This window comes from Chiloscyllium punctatum, chromosome 45 (genome assembly GCF_047496795.1).
Source record: "Chiloscyllium punctatum isolate Juve2018m chromosome 45, sChiPun1.3, whole genome shotgun sequence".
NCBI lineage: Eukaryota > Metazoa > Chordata > Chondrichthyes > Orectolobiformes > Hemiscylliidae > Chiloscyllium > Chiloscyllium punctatum.
In genome coordinates this window covers 18756896-18773657 of record NC_092783.1, presented here as the reverse complement: position 1 = coordinate 18773657, position 16762 = coordinate 18756896, and the positions used below count along the sequence as shown (strand labels likewise).

The following is a 16762-nucleotide window of genomic DNA, read 5'->3' as shown; positions in this document are numbered from 1 at the left end:
GTTGACTCTGGGAATGACATGGGTGATGCAGATATCTCTGCTTTTCCTTGCTTGGATACAGAAGATAGAACATAGAATACAGAGCAATATTGCACTGTACAGGTCCTTCAGCCCTTGATATTGTGCCAACCTTTTATCTTACTCTAAGATCAAACTAACCTGCATACCCTACATTTTACTATCATCCATGTACCTATCCTAATGTCTCTTAAATGTCCCTAATGTACAGAGGAACCTTAATTATCAGGCATTTGATTATCCGAATATTCGGATAATCAGGCAAGTTTGCAGAGTCCTGATGCTTGGCTGAGCTACCTTATCCAGCATTCGATTATCCGGAATTCGATTTACAAAATGAAATACTCCCGTCCATGTGTTTTAGGTAATCGATGTTCCTCTGTAGCAGACTCTACAACCATTGCTGGCAGTGCATTTCACGCACTCACCACTCTCTGTGTAAAGAACAGACCTCTGACATCTCCCTTAAACCTACCTCCAATCACCTTAAAATTATGCCTCCTCGTGATAGCCTATTTCCACCATGGGGAAAACGTCCCTCACTATACCTATTCCTCTCATCATCTTTTATACCACTAACAAGTCACCTCTCGTCCTCCACTCCAATGATAAGAGCCCTTGCTCCCTCAACCTTTCTTCATAAGAAATGCCCTCCAGTCCAGTCAGCATCCTGGTAAATCTCTGCACCCTCTCTAAAGCTTCCACATCCTTTGTATATTGAAGTGACCACAACTGAACATAATATTTCAAGATGGTCTAACCAGAGCTTTAGAGCTGCAGCATGACTTCGCGGCTTGTAAACTCAATCCCCCTGCTAATGAAAGCCTGCACACCATATGCCTCCTTAATCCTATCAACTTGGATGGCAACTTTGAGGGATCTATAGAAATGGGCCTCAAGATCCCTCTGTTCCTCCACACTGTCAAGAATCCTGTCTTTAACCCTGTAATCTGCATTCAAATTTGACCTTCCAAAATGAATCACTTTGTACCTTTCCAGGTTGAGCTCAATTTGCCACTTCTCAGCCCAGATCTGCATCCTGTCAATGTCCCGTTGCAACCTACAGCAGCCCTTCACACTATCCACAACTCCTCCAATCTTTGTGTCATCAGCAAACTTACCAACCCACCCTTCCACTTACTCATCCAAGTCATTTTTATAAATCAGAAAGAGCAGAGGTCCCAGAACAGATTCCTGGAACACCATTGGTAACTGAGCTGCAGGGTGAATACTTAGCATCTACTACCAACCTCTGTCATCTGTGGGCCATAATGTAATGGTCTATTAGATGCCAGTGCTCAGAGCAGGAGTGTTGACAGGCCTCCTGCTTGTCATTGCAGAAGAGAATGTTTGCTATGACAAGGTCATGTTCCAGACATTTCATCAGGCGGAGGTCTCCATTAGAGTTTGTTTTCCCTACACCTTCCTTGCATAACACATCTTTCCAAATGTTTGCAAACCTCCTGATTCTGGCATTGATATTGCAGAGGAGAATCCAATTCTAAAGAATTTGAAACTGGACATGAAATGTTAACTCTGCTTTCTGTCCACAGTTACTGCCAGACCTGAGATTTTCCAGCAATTTCTGCTTTTGCTACCATCTCTATGGGATCTTATTAGTTATAAGAAAGAAGCTGGTGGGACAGAGTCATAGAGCCATTCAGCATAGAAACAAGGCATTCACGTTTATGCCGATCAACAAACACCAAGCTACACTTAGCCTATTTACCCGACTTGGTCGGTGGCTTACTGTGTCCTGGCTTTTAAAATACTCGTTGAGAGCACCTGCTTACATTATCCTCTCAGGCAGCCCATTCCATGTTTTTAACCACCCTCTGAGTGAAAAATATTTTTCTCTGATTTCATCTAAACCGCTTATTCTTGCTCATCTACCACTGCTGCATTCCTTCAAATTCAGGACCTCAGTGCAGAATTTGTAGTCAGGGCTTCTTGAAAGGACCAAAAACTGAAAGTAAAAGAACCTTGTTATTCAACAATTTTTGCACCTTTCTTCCAGTTTGCAAATTATTTTAATTGCGTTAAATATGACTAAACATGATGGGTTAAGATGTTGTGTTGGGAAGGAGCAATGGACCGATGTCTGTCCATTATGCAGCGAGTTGGTTATTCAATTCTGTTAATATTAGCATGACTGAATAGAGTGAGTTAATTTGTGGACCGTGGATGTCACTGGCTAAGCCAGCATTTATTAGCCATCCCTAATTGTCCAGAGGACAGTTAAGTCAACCACATTGCTGTAGATCTGGAGTTAATATAGGTCAGATCAGGTAAGGACCGTAGCTTTCTTTCCCTAAAAGATGTTACTGAACCAGATTGTTGTAAAAACTAATAGACAGCAAATCCCTGGGTCGAGTACATGAGCACCATCTGAACCTGCAGTCCACTCTGACCCAGAAGCAGCGCATCAGAGTTGTCAGTGTCTCCGTTCCAGTACACGATACAATGGATGACTTCTTAGATATGGTGTTCTTATGGTTTGCCATTCCAGAAGAATCCATAACTGCATCTTGTTATTTAAGCAGGCCTCTTCCTGCGAGTCATGTCTCACTTGGGACAGTGATGTCCATGTTGTAGTACCGGGCATCCTGGGCTATGAAGGTAGTACAACGTTCAGGTCTATTGCTGAAGTTGTTCATAAGAGCTTTGATGTTCAAGTCTTGAAATTAATTTGGGTAGGTGGGGGAGGACTAATTGATGTGGAATTTGCCTGTGCGTGAATTCTTCTAACTAACCACCATACACTCCCAGTGGAGTGAAGTCTTGACCAAATAGCAAGTTATCTGACCCAAATCTGAGGCACCCTATGATGTCTTTTGTGCTATCACCCATCAACATTTAAGACTGCAAGTTAAAAAGCCATTCAAGAAAGTAGTGTTGACTCAATAACGATATATGCCAGTGAGGAAGAAGGATTCTAGGAAGGTGATAAGCTAACCATGGTTAACCCAGGAAGTTAAGTATTCTCCTTCAATTCTGTACTAATACAGATTTCCTTCAGTTCCTCCTTACTAAACCATGTTGCCTATTGTTTCCTGTATATTATTCGTGCTCTCTTTTGTGAAGTCACAAGTGAAGTATCAACTTACTTCCTATTATAAATTCCCATTTCTGACTGTAAGGGACTTCATGCATTTTCACCAACCTTTCCTTTACAAACCTATAGAAACTTTCAGTCAGTTCTTATATTCTCTGCAAGCTTACTCTCATACCCTATTTTCCCTTCCTTAATCAATCACTTTGTCCTCCTTTGACCTCTCAACTGTTCCCAAACCTCACGACAATTGTTTTTTTCTTGCCAACTTATATGCTTTTTTTTTGCATCTAAGACTACTTCTAGCTTCCCTCATAAGCCGTTTGCCGTTGTTCTCTTTGCACTCTTGTGCTAGACAGGAATAAACAATTTTTGTTGTTCACCTGTTTGCTATTGCCAATCCACTGTTACTTTCAGTGACATTTCCAAATTCTTCATAACCAATTCACACCACATATACCATTGTAGTTTCTCTTAAGTTGATTCAGGACCCTGTTCTCAGAATCACCTACCTCAATCTCCACCTTGATGAATTCCAGCACATTATGGTTGGTCATCCCCAAGTTGCCTGAAACCACAATACCAATTTATACTTTCTCATTGCAAAATACCAAGTCTGAGGTAGTCTGTTTTCTAGTTGGTTCCTCATTGTATTGGTCCAGAGAACCATCCCGCACACACTCCAGAATTCCTGCAGTATCATGACTAATTTGATTTGCCCAATCCATATATAGATTAAAAGTACCCATGATTTCAGATGTTCCTTTACAACATGCATCTCTATTTTCCTATTTAATGCCATTCCCAAAATCCTACAGTTTGGCAGCCTATTTACCATCCCCAGTAATGTTGTTTTGCTTTTTGTGTTTCTCAATTCTACCCCCACATTGTATGTTGTCTGACCTACTATCATTCCTCAGTATTGTATTTATTCCCTCTTTAAGCAGTGATGCAACTCCATCACTTTTTTTCTTTTCTGTCCTTTGTGAATACTGATTAATCCTGGATGTTCACTTCCCATGCTTGGTCACTCTGCAACCATGTCTCTTTAATCCTAACTATATTATACCCATTTACATTTTATGCATGATTTTGAATGCTCTATGCATTCAGGCACAAAGCCATAAGGCTTATCTTGTTAACATTCCTTGTCCCATTCCTATTTTCTTTTACTGTGCCTTGGTTGATTCTAGCCTTTGATTCTGCTGTCTATCATTTCTCTTATTGCTTTTTCTGTCTTGTTCTTATCCTTCATTCCCCTTCCCCTAACTCCTTGAATAGCTTCCCATATAACTACTAATTTAGCTTAAATGCCCCCTCCATGCCCAACCATTCTAGCAAGTACCCTGTTAGACCATTAATCCTGATTCTGCACAGGCATAACCCATCTAGTTTGTAATGACCTTATCTCTCCCAGAGCCGGTACCAGTCCCCCAGGATTCTAAAACCATACCCCGTCATCATTTCTTTAGCCACCTGTTCATCCAATATGTCTTGCTATTGCTACTCTGACTGGCACATGGCACTAATATTAATCCTGAGATTGCTAACTTTTTGACCAGAAAAGTTACCTGAATCATGCTGGGACCAGAAAAAGACCTAACCATTCCGCTTACAGTTGAATCCCCTATAGCCATTGTATTTCCACAGTTTTTGCTCTTTCCCTGTGCAGCAGAGCCAGTAATGGTGCCATGAATTTGGTTGTTGCACTTTTTCCCCGAGAGGCTATTTCCCCTCAACAGTACCCAAAGTAGTATATCTGTTTTTAAGAGAAATTGCTCCAGGGAGTTATACACTGCCTGCCTCATCCTCTTAGTCTGCCTAGTGATCACCCATTCCTTTTCTGCCTGTGCAGTCTTAGTCATTCATTTCCGCCACCTCCAAAAAGACCCCACCACCAGGGATATATTTCCCTCCCCACCCCTTTCCGCCTTCCGCAAAGACCGTTCCCTCCGTGACTACCTGGTCAGGTCCACACCCCCCTATAACCCACCCTCCCATTCTGGCACTTTCCCCTGCTACCGCAGGAACTGTAAAACCTGTGCCCACACCTCCTCCCTCACCTCTATCCAAGGCCCTAAAGGAGCCTTCCACATCCATCAAAGTTTCACCTGCACATCCACCAATATCATTTATTGTATCCGTTGCTCCCGATGTGGTCTCCTCTACATTGGGGAGACTGGGCGCCTCCTAGCAGAGCGCTTTAGGGAACATCTCCGAGACACCCGCACCAATCAGCCAAACCGCCCCGTGGCCCAACATTTCAACTCCCCCTCCCACTCTGCCGAGGACATGGAGGTCCTGGGCTCCTTCACCGCCGCTCCCTCACCACCAGACGCCTGGAGGAAGAACGCCTCATCTTCCGCCTCGGAACACTTCAACCCCAGGGCATCAATGTGGACTTCAACAGCTTCCTCATTTCCCCTTCCCCCACCTCATCCTAGTTTCAAACTTCCAGCTCAGTTACTGTCTCCTTGACTTGTCCTACCTGCCTATCTTCTTTTCCACTTATCCACTCCACCCTCTCCTCCTTGACCTATCACCTTCATCTCCTCCCCCACTCACCCATTGTACTCTATGCTACTCTCTCCCCACCCCCACCCTCCTCTAGCTTATCTCTCCATGCTTCAGGCTCACTGCCTTTATTCCTGATGAAGGGCTTTTGCCCGAAACGTCGATTTCGCTGCTCTTTGGATGCTGCCTGAACTGCTGTGCTCTTCCAGCACCACTAGTCCAGTATTTGGTTTTCAGCATCTGCAGTAATTGTTTTTACCTTAGTCTGTGGTATGGCCATCTCTCTGTACATGCTTTCCACAATTCTCTCAGCCTCCAGATGTTCCATTGTGTCCCCTGACACCACTCCAGCTCCGACACCTGAGCGTTCAGGAGTTGAAGCTGAGATGCTTCCTGCACATGTACTGGTTGCCCAAGTAGAACAGGTCCATACAATGTGATAAAGATTAAGCAGAAGATTGGCAAAGCTTTAAAAATCAACAAAATATCTTTTTAAAAATTAGAGAAAATAAACTTTGGGTAAACTAGCAAGTAATATCAAAGCAGACAACATAAGCTTTAACTATCTAAAAAGAGAGAAACCAAAATGAATAAAGGCCTCTCTGAAAGAACCTAGGAAAATAATAGGCAACCAAGAAACGGCAATGAATTTGAATAAATACTTTGCATCAGTCTTCACTAGTGAAGACACTGATAGCTCCCAAAATACTAAATCAAGGGACAAAAGTGAGAGAGGAAATAAATACTTTTTCTCTAGGGATAATTATTGTATGAGGGAAACTAATGGAGTTAAAGGCTGATAAGTCACCTGGAGATGATGAGATACATCCTAGGATATCGAAGGAAGTAATAACAGATATAGTGGATGCAAGGTGATAGTGGAAAGTAAAGATTATAAGATAAAATATGATCTCATTGAATTTTTGAGCAGACTTGAATGGCCTACTTCTCCTACATGTTCTAGTCGCTGTCTCTTCCTATTGTACTTTGATTATCATTACTTGTATCCATTATATGTACTATTATCTTGTCCTCTGGTCCCAGCATCCTAATCAATTTCTTCTTGCCCCAGTACTAGTGTCAATGCCCCATAAATCAAAACTCATTTTCCCATAACAACCTTTGAATCATGAATTTGATTCTTTGATATTGTTTCCCTCTTCCGTCTTGCTTAATAGTGCCTTAATATGTTGTTTTCTTTTAGTTATTTTTCTAAACGTACCTCAGATCCTCCTTCTGTTCTACCCCATTTCAGTGCATATTTTAAAAGGCTCTATGGCAGTGTTTTCCAAACTTTGAGGAGTAGGGGAAGAAGAAGAATGAGAGTCAGATTAACGAGACCAAGGGACAGAGGAGAGAGAACATGAGAGAGCATGGTGGCACGGTGGGGTTGTGTGTAGCATTGATTCCTTGAATCTCACCACCTCAAACTTTCAGCTTGTGGCCCACTTGTAGTTCCATCTTTTGTCTTATTAGTCTTATTAAAGATGATGATGCTTCCCAGGCCATAGAGACAAAGAATGAAAGACTGTTAGAAATTGAAGTATTAGACAAGCTTTTGGTACTTGAAGTTGAGACAGATTTAGTGAGGTACATGCAAGCATACTGAAACAAGTGATGGTGAAAATGATGAGACACTGCCATAATCTTTCAATCTTGCATAGACTGATGTGTTATTGGAGAATTGGACCATTATACTCTAATTCAAAAAAGGTTACGATGAGGGGAAGCAGCGACCTAGTAGCATTGTTGGATTGTTAATCCAGAGATCAGGCTAATATTCTGAGGACCAGTGTTTGAATCCCTCTATGGCAAACAGTGGAATTTGAATTAAGTGGCAATCTGGAATTAAAAGTCTAATGACCTTGAATCCATTGCTAATCGTTGGAAAAACACTTCTGGTTCACCAATGCCCTTTAGGGAAGGAAACTGCAATTCTTGCTTGGTCTGGCCTATGTGATTTCACACCCACAGCAATGTGGTTAACTCTTAACTGACGTCTGGGCAATTAGGGATGGGCAATTTCTCCCTCTTCCCATGAATGAGTGAAAGTAAATATAGGCCCAGCAATTACAAACCAGTCAATTTGACTTTGGTTTTGGGAAAACCTCTAGAAATAATTAATGATAGAATTAGTAATCACATGGGCAATTATAAGTTGATTCAAGAGAACCAACATAGATTACCTCATGGAAAATCACGTCTAACTAACCTGTTGGAGTTCTTTTGACAGGTATCAAAGAGGGTTGATGTAGAGCAAACTTCCAAAATGCATTTGATACACTGCAACATACCAGTCTTGTGCAGAGTTAGAGCTCATAGGTGAGGTGATACAATTTAGCAGAAGGAATATGGCAGGGCATTATAAAATAAAGGTTACTGCTGTAGAGTGTGTGCGGAAGCACAAAGATCTGGATGTGTATGTCCATGATGCATTAATGTGAGTACAGGCAGAGAGCAGTTAATAAGACATGCAGTATCTATTGCTTTTTCGATAGAGGCTGAACTTGTGTAAGGCATTTGTTAGAGCTCAGCTGGAATATGTACAGTTGAGTGCCACACATCAGAAAAGATGTGAATGCATTGAAGAGAGTACACAGGGATTTCAGGAATGAGAAACTTCAATTATAAAGACAAATTATAGAAGTTGTTTGCATAGGAAAAGAGGATATTTCACTCACGTTTTCAAAATCATGAAGGGCCTGGGTGGAATGGAAGGATCAAACATGAGAGAGCGCAGATTTAAAGTAGTTTTCAAAAGAAGCAAATGGGATGCGAGAAAACCTTTTGCACACGCTAAATAGTTGGTGTCTGGAATGCACTGACCAGAAGTGCAGTAGAAGCAGGTTCAATTGAGGCAAATGAGAACGTGTCAGATGATTACATGAATAGAAACACTGAATGCTTGCAGGTCAAAGGCAGGCAAATGACACTAATTCATAATGCTCATTTGGAGAACCAGTGCAAACATGATGAGGCAAGTGGCCTTCTTTTGTAATTGTGATTGTCTGCCTCAAGGTATAGAATGTCCAGTAGACTTACATGATGTAAGAACTTTGATCTCACATGGTTCCTCAAGATGGGTGAAGTGTCTTGACGTGTCTCTAATTGCTGTAGTTCAAACTTGGAAGGGGCAACTGGAGTCACTGTAGACCATGAAAGTTTCCTGAATCATGTATTTCACAGGTTGGTTACCCACAGGCGGCGAGGTCAGCATAGGTGGCTGGCCACCTGGAAGAGTAGAAAAGGGCTGGTAGTGGGCAGTGTTGCCACTCAAACAGATACTCAATGTTAGTGATTGCTGGGGTGGTGATACTCTGATGAAATGCATGTCAGACCCTGGTAACAATGGAAGGGGATTCTACTGGAAGAAAAAGCAAGTCAAAATATAATTACAGGGGATCCTGTTGTTAAGAGGACAAACAAGCATCTCTGTAACCATCATTGAGAGTTCTGTTGCTTCCCTGGTGCCAATGTAAAGGAGAGATTTGAATTAACTGAAAACCTGCACAGACCATGCTTGACTCATCTCATTTCATTTTTTGATGAAGTAATAGGGAAAGTTGTTGAAGGGAATGTAAAGGATGTTGCTTATATGAATTCTAAAATGTAAAGGATGTTGCTTATATGAATTCTAAAAGGTTTGACACAGTACTCCATAAAATGTTGGTTACCAAAAATTAAGGCTGATGCAGTAGGAAGGTTGTTGTGCAATTGAATAAAATATTGATTTCAGCAAAGGAAGCAGCAAATTGTGGTAGATGGATTTTATTTGGAATGGAGAAAGGCAAATGGTGCTGTTTCCAAATGGTAAAAGCTAATCACTTGTTTTTTTGCTGTATACAAGTGATTGAGAAATTTGACTCTGTATTCTAAATTTCAATGTTAACAAATATGGAAGAGTGTCAAACAGTGATCGTAATATGAATTGCCTGCGAAAGGATACTGGCTGGCAGAGTTGGTAAAACGTGGAACTTAGTATGGACAAGTGCAATGATGCCATTTGGAAGAAAAGATGGGAAGAGGCAATGCAGATTGGCTCAATTCTTTTCAAAGCAAAGTGTGCAGTAATGGAAGAATTTGGGGTTACATGGTGCATCATCAGATTCTGTGCAGCTCCTATACCGTAAATGACATTATTATATTAAGAATTTATTTCAGTTTATCTAATGATAGTCACAATGAAATGTTGAGCTGAAAATAGTTTATTGTAATGTATGCATCACTATTTCAAATGTATCTTTGTTTATTTCCTGCAGGATATATTGGATGTCTCTACATAGCAGTCTGTGAAAAATATGCAAACAGAATCTGAGCAAAGATGGGGAAAAAGAACAAGACAAACAGTCTTTCATGTGAAATTGCAGACCATATCTACCCCTTTTCTCTTACAAAAATGTGTGACATGTAGAATAGGTTTACTAGGTACAGATGCACTCGCTCATTCTCTTTCTATACATTACACTAAATTTACTGGATTTCATTTTTATAGTACACTAACCAAATTATGTGGGGTATAGTAATCAGACTGAGATACATAATAGTCTGATAAAATGGAGTTTTTTTAATGTAAAGTGCCTGTTTACTGCAACAACAAAGATTCCAATTGTTTTGGACCTTCGTGCTAACTTAAAATGTCTACTTCTGCCAAACAGATTTAAAATGTGTAAGTATTGTATCAATATTACAGTATTGTAGACATTTCGAGATCTGCTTGGCAATCTATGGGTGCAGTTCCTGTGGGCATTCACCCCAAGCATTAAGGAGCAATACCAAATTAGTGAAATTGTGTAACTGTGAAACCAATAAGTGCAAACTTGCTGAAATGCAGACAGTTACTTACTTCAGATCAATGGCTGGGTTAACCACTTCAATCTATCTAGAAAGTTAAAGTGGTTATGCCACAACAGTATGAAGGGCATATTCTGATGTGTGTTATCTCCCTTATTAAATTATTATAACCCAAAGCAAATAGTTGGATGCCTATGATCCTGACTTGGGAATCATTGATATTTCTAACAAATTTCTGCTTTTGTCAGTTTTTCTGCTGTTTGTGCACAATTAAGAAAATTTTACCTTTTGGGCCAATAACTGGACTAGGATTCATTCAGACTAAACAGGAAGCTTAGCAGTTCCTCAATCAGTGCAGCAACGTTCTTAAGCTGTTCTTATAAGTTTTTTTTAAAAAAACAAACCTGATCAGCACTGAGTTCAGTACGTTTGTGGCTGGTTCCTAATTGTAGTGAATTTCATCAGCCCATAGCCCAAATAGGTATAGAGTACATTTTAAACACCCATTCTCACTAAAAGGCACACAGGGCTGAGATCAATTAAGAGTATTAATGGGCAATGAAGGGGAGTGACCTGTGTGGCTTTATTTTCCCGTGTGCCTTACCTGATCTGGGAGTGTTTGTTTTCTGTTTACAGTGCAGCCAATCCTTACATTGCCAGGCAGCATTATCCATGTAAACACATTATCCATTTCAGGCCTATATAACATTGTTTTGGTAATATGATTTGATGTCCACTGTACAACAACTGGAAACCTTTAAAAGCAAAATTATTGGAAACACTAGCCTTTGTGCAGAAGCATTTCAGTAGCATTTCAAAAGAAAATGAATTTGAGTCTTGAGTTTCATTTTTTTGGCCAGAGGGAACCACAATGCTATTTTTAAAACTAACAAATGAATGATATTTCAGGTCTGTTAAATTTCCTGAACTCCTCTTCACAACCAGAAAACAAAATCAAGATTTAAAATAGTGTTTGGTATGTAACACTGCTTAATTGGAAATTTGATTTAGAATTTGGAGCTTGTATCTTTTAACAAACCATTATAATAGAATGTAGTTTGAGGAAGATTTTGCAGATAAATCAATTTAAATATTAATAACTGCATCAAGACCAAAGCAGCTGCATGAAGTTGAATTAAGTGTCCTAAAATGTGAGATAGTAATGAGTAACTCCCAGAGTTAAACGATGTGCAATGATGAGCATAAGATGTACCAATAAGAAAATACTTTTTTAATATCCTAGGGTGTATTCTTCTGTCATACATGGCTCTGCACCCTTTACTGTACATTGAAGGCCAAATTGTACTTCCCATATTTAAAATTCTTAGCTTTCCATTTTAAGAAGGAAAATCTTATAAGTAATTCATGCTTGTTTACAGCCTGTTCTGTTTTAGTTTATTGTCAGTATTAACAACCCATGTCAGCGCATCTCAATATGCTGATGTTTCTTGGGAACACCAAGACCCAGTTATAGAAAGCTTCAGAAATTGGGAAGATTACATCTCATGTAGATTTGTGTACCACGTTTACAGCATTGAACTCATTCACCCCTAAATACATCGAGCCATCAGCCCGTTCTGCCAGAAAATTAGATCATTATTGATGTAGCATATTCTGGAGGCTTTGAGTGTTGGCAAATTGAACCTGACATTCTGCATCTATTGATAATGGCTATTAACTGAAAAGGACTTAAATCCGATTTTGCTTTGCTGATATGTGGTTGAATGATGGTCACATCTTGACCTAGGTCTTGCAAGCATTTTTCCTTTATTCTCATTTATGTCTCCACATGATATTAAACTTTAAAGTCAGCCTCAAAAGCGTTTGATTTACTGGAAGTTCGGGCTGTGTAATTGCTGACTTGGAGTTTGAATTTGTTTATTTTCAGTGCTCTTATACTTGTAGATGTAGCATTCCCCCAAGGTATGTGTGGATAACAATTTGTTCTTCAGTCTCCTTGCTGCTATAGCCTGCACCTCTTCCATAATGTTCAGGAACTCCATGGCTGGTCCAAATGAAGCTCATCACTGTGGCTTCCTGTTAACAGACTGGGGCATTCTTTCCACTTCTTCTTCTTCTCTCCTCTGAAAGCTTAGTTGTCATAGGTTGACATTCTCAATAAGCTGAAAAGAACAACCTACTAAGTTGTGCATTACAGACCAAGAGCAATGCAGCAATCACAAAACGCGTGGTCAGTGTCAACATCATTATTTGGCTGACTAAACAAGCTGCAAGCTGAATAGGTCAGAAATTCCAATGTAGATTTGTTTCTCTAGTGTTATTTATTGCATAGCAGCCATGAATTATCAGATTTATGCAGCTCTCTCACAGAATTAATATGCTGAAGTTCTGAAAAAAAAGACTCTACCTCCTACAGTCAGATTCAAGAACTGTATGTTCCACAGTCATGCTGTTTTTTTTTGTGACGTAAACCCCTCTGCCAGAACGCTAGTAAATCAGACATTATCTTTTTAAACTCCATTGGTTTAATTGCAAGTTAATCTGAACTTTTCACTTTATAAACACATTGGTATACATACAGTTGCGAGAATGACTTTGTTTAATGTTGACATGCTTTTCCAGTTTTGTTCAGTGGTCCAAATCATTCTGTTGAAGTTGATGTCATGTTCTGATGTAGTTAAAGTATTAGCATTCGTGTAACGGCAGGGGTTTTGGTTTGCACTTATCAAAGCATTTGCTACAGTTTCAGACTCATAGCCATTTATTACAGTTGTATTAAGACTCTGAGACACAGCATCTTTTTTGCATTTCAGTTTTCAGGAGTAGGGACTTTTATTTTCACTACTGAATGCTGTTTGTAGATGGAAATAATGTTTTCTGTCCATATCATCATATTTCCTGCCAAATCTATTGCTTTGTATTTGGAACTTCAGTTAACAAATGTCATGTATTAATAATGTATGGGTAATCAGTATAATTGAAAAGATGTACATTTTACCCTGTTTTGATATTGTATGTGTATTCATTGTTCAATTCTCCCAGAGTTGTGATTCTCTTAGTTAATTTCCTAGTCATCTCCAAACTAAGATTTCAATGTGTTGATAAACTGTTAATGTTTGTACTAGACAAATTTGATACCATTATTTTGACATATTCTTAATTTGTTAAGTTTTTAGAATGAGATCTGCTGATCTAAATTCCTCCACTGCTTGCCCACACCCCTTCACTACCCTAAAATTCTCACCCTCAAGAAAAGATGCTGTCTGTCTTGGGCTTCTACATAGTGGAATGGAATGTTTTTTCATTCTTGGCATGTGCAGAAGATTCAGTTTATCGTGGAAGATGCTCTGGGGCAATGCATTTGTGATGCACTAAATGAGCATGCTCAATGTATTGAGATTCAGGTAAAAAATAGTGTAACAAATTGAATGATAAAAACAGACTGTAACAATTTCTGTGGTTTTGCAGAAAGGCATTGCTTATGTGGGAACACTCAAATTGCACAAATAGATTTTTATTAATAACCCTATGAGGAATTGAGATTTGTATGATGTAATTTTGGAAGTATGTATTGTTTCTTTGAGCAAACAAACTCTTCACTTTTGTTTTTATATGTACAGTAGTTAGTGTCATTTTCATATTCTAGAGAAGTATTGTGTACCTGTTTTGATATTAGAGTGCAGGTTAATAAGTTTTGTAAAACTTTTGGTTTGTAAAACAATGAACTAATCTTGCACTGATTATCTCTCTTCCTGTCATTCCCGTATTCACAATCTACAACAGCAATGAGTATATGGTCACTTAAACTGGATAAAATGATTTGATTTCATTTTAGTTTTAACTATCATGCTGTAAAAGATCCAGCAAATCACAGAATTGGTCTTCATTCTTATCACTTTCTCTCTGCCCTTCCATATACGCATATGTGCACACAATTTGCCAAAAAAAAGGACAGTAATTGTGACTGAGACTTTCTAATGAGCTGGGCCAAATTGGAACATTTCCCAGTTTTGTTTTTTTGTTTCACATATCCCAGATTCAAGCATTTGGCATTGTTGAAAGTGATGAAAAGAAATATTTGAGTGTTCCCTGAACTGTATATACTGCATTTTCCCCCTTTTTGGTAACTACAAAGTATGTCTTGTTAATTCAAGTGCTGGTTTGCTTTCATCATTGTGAAAATGGCTGGCTGAAAGTATATTTTTGCATGATGTAACTGCTTTTTCCCCACAAAAATGTTGACGCTTTTGTAAATAATATTGTCTTTTAAACTGGGAAACTTTCTGTAAATGAAAGGAATTTCTCTTGAGCTCTGGGACAAAAGGACTAGAAAATATACAAAGCACTGGTGACCTTTGATTTCTACGGTCGTTTCTCCTGCATGCAGGAACATTCACCATGAGCCATTTTGTGTATTCAATGCAGTGAGACAATAAAAGAGAACCTATTCTGTAGATGACTATTGTTTTGGGCTTTTTCACTATATGTTGATTTATTTTGGTTATGACATAAAGAAGCCAGATTCTAAAAGGCCTCTGAAATTCATATGTCCTGACAGCTGCTTCTCTTCCAATTTGTTTCAAACTCCTGCATCATTTCTATTTATTCAACTCCATTTACAAACAGCTTGTTTCTCCTTCGAGGACTGCAATCTTTGACGAGCTGAAAAAGTCATCTTGGGTGCAGGGAGATGAGTGAATCAAAACTTGAATTTTTGATACAGTATTTTTGCTTTGATTCAGAAATTATTGGCCCCAAGTATTGTGCCAGGATTTGGTAAAAGTGAAAGCTGATGCACTTTGTAGTACAAAGAATGTTGGAGATGCTGTCTTTCACAGATTTTAAAGTAAGATCTTGTCTTCCTTCTCAACTGGGCATTGAGAATCCTGACACTGTTTCAAAGAGCTGACGAGTAGTTAGCCTCAGTACCCTGGTCGATTTAATTAATTTTTTTTGGTTAGAGGAATATCTGATTATGGTCATAGTCGTATCCCATAACTGCATTGTTCCCTACATGAACAGCAGTGACTATACTTCAGACTACATTTCAAAGTACTGCATTGTTTGTAAAATATTTTGGGATATCCTATGGTTTGAAAAATGCTAAATGAATATAAGTTGCTTACAGCATGTTTTCTGGAAGCATTATAATCATCTTTTGCAAAGCAAATAAAATAATTGTGTTTTGATTTCAAAGCTAACTTGAGTTAAACTTCGCCTTCCAAAATTAACACCATTTGTGTCTGTTGAAATTATTGTGGGGAGTAGTGTTACACAGAATTACAGGAATGTTATGGAGTGGAAGGAGGGTATTTAGTGCATTGTGCCTGGATTGGTTCTGAACATCATGATTTATTTCCATTTCCCTACACCCTTGCACACTCTTCTTATTTAAATAATCTGCTAATGTCCTCTTGACTGCTGAGGTTGAACTAGACTCCTCCTTACTTGCAGGCCTGAAAGACTTGTGTGAAAGTTTTATTTCACACTCACATTGACTTCTTTTGCAAGTCACTTTAAATCTGTGCCCTCTAATTCTTGATCCTTTTATGTAAGGGAATAGTTTATCACTTTCTCCTTTATTCACCCCACTAAATTTTGAAAGCTATGAGATTTCCTCTTAGACCTCCTTTTAGACTTTTATCCAAAAAAACAATTTCAACCCCTCCAATCTGTCTTCATGGCTGAACTTTTTCATCCCTGCAACAAAACTTGTACACCTCTTCTGCACTATGGTCAATGCATTAATATTCTTCCTGCAGTGTGACACTAAGAACTGTACATCATACTTCAGCTGATGTTCAACATTTCTTTTACATGTTATACATAATCATCTTGCTCCTTTGCATTGTACCCCTATTAATAAAGCCGAGGATGTTGTATGCTTTGTGAACTGCCTGACGACCACCTGACATCTTCATTGATCTGTGTGCACAAACATCCAGGACCACCTGAATCCTTTTTTAGAATTGTCCCCTTATTTTATATTGTCTATCCATATCCTTCATGTCAACATGCATCACTTCACCCTTCTCTGCACTGAACTTCAACTGCCATCTATCTACCCCTCCTCCAACTTGTCCGTGATCTTTTGGAGTTCTGCATTGACCTCCGAGTGTGCATGTTTCTAAGTCTCACGTTGTCTGCATGGTCTGCTGTATACCACTATGTAGATCATGAATACATCAGGAAAAGCAAGAGTCCCAATATTAACAACTGGGCAACTGCCCTACAAGTAGTCTTCCAACCCACTCAACCATTGTTTTAAGATCCATTCTGCTGTTGTCCCTTTTATTCCATGAGATTTACTCTCAGCCTGTTGTGTGGTTCAGGATCAAATGCCATAGAATCTGACAATCCCTACAGTGCAGGAAGAGGCCATTTGGCTAATTGAATTTACACTGACCTTCCAAAGTGCATCTCTAT

At 39.2% G+C, this 16762-nt stretch overlaps 1 protein-coding gene across 5 annotated transcripts in view; it reads left to right on the top strand.

Moving 5' to 3' along the window:
- The window catches only part of nras (NRAS proto-oncogene, GTPase), a 61972-nt gene extending 47182 nt beyond the window's left edge, over window positions 1-14790 (top strand). For all 5 annotated transcript variants that reach the window (XM_072563386.1, XM_072563385.1, XM_072563387.1 and 2 more), the window contains exon 6: window positions 9844-14790. The gene's annotated coding sequence lies outside the window, so the exon portion shown is untranslated. The remainder of the gene's footprint in view (window positions 1-9843) is intronic.
- Window positions 14791-16762: the final 1972 nt, after the last annotated feature.